Raw genomic sequence first — 1,133 nt, 5'->3', positions numbered from 1 at the left:
TGGGTAAATGGAGAGCAGTACGTAGAGATTCGACATTAAGTTCCAAAGGTACGAGTGATTTGTTCACAGGATGAGAGGCGTAACCAACAATGGTTAGCCCGGTGTTATCCAGGGTTGTTAGGTAAGCACTCAAAAGAAATTGGGTAATGTATGTTTCAGGTGTGGGTCGAGTGGCAGTCAAAGCATTGAACAGGGGATGGTTTCTTAAGATTTCCATTAGGGTAAAGGTATTTTCAGGGAAATCGGAGGGGACGAAGAAATAGTTATTGGGTTTTTTAACCAGTACAATCTTTTCATATTTGTTTTGAACGAAGGATAAAGCATGAGATGTTAGGGCTTGTGCCTGAGTTAACTCATTGTCACTGGAGACGTTTGCAGACTGAGCAGATGCACTGGAAGAAGACATTGTTGAATGGAAGTTTTGAGAGTTGCAGGTTGCAGGTTGCAGGTTCGAATGAGAGTAAATGGAAGATATGAGAGCGTAAGGTTTAATTTGGGGGGAAGAAGGGTATTTATAGGTAAGGATTTCAAAAAATCGAACCGTCTATAGTACGAAAGGTCGTGTAATGAGTGTTTTGGGGGAAACGGTTCAAAAAGGTATGACACGCCGTGTTGGGAAGAYGCGCGATTGATGACGTGCRCTCCCGTTTTYTGACACRCGCGTGAGTGTTCTTACCCTTATCCACAGAACCACGCGCACCATATCAATAGACAAGAACTATTAAGAGAGTTCTGTCAGAGGCCTAAGGGTTACAGAGCCTCTGTGATATGTCCCGAGCCTTCTTATAAATGTTACACCTTTTTACCTAAATGGTTTTTATAAAATCCACAGAGAGATGAGTATTTGCTCAGCTCAACTCATAGAGCCTCTGTTAGAAGCGCTAGAGGTTCTGATGAGATGACCTCTGAGAACAAGATACTTCTAGCGTTTTTGCACCTTCCGTGGTTTTAAGATTTGAATAAAACTCCCCCTCTGAGCCAGCTTCCTTGGCTCCCCCTCGAATAAAAACCATTTTAAAATCCTTAAGAAGAAGCGCCACAGAAGATCCGTTCAAAGAGCCTCTGTAAACAGTCACAGAGGTTCTGTGAAAAGAGTTATGTGAACTAAAACATTTTATTCTTCTAGAGGTTTT

Source organism: Cynara cardunculus (genome assembly GCF_001531365.2).
Source record: "Cynara cardunculus var. scolymus isolate 2C chromosome LG 17, CcrdV1, whole genome shotgun sequence".
Lineage (NCBI taxonomy): Eukaryota > Viridiplantae > Streptophyta > Magnoliopsida > Asterales > Asteraceae > Cynara > Cynara cardunculus.
Note: the sequence above shows the minus strand (reverse complement) of the source record.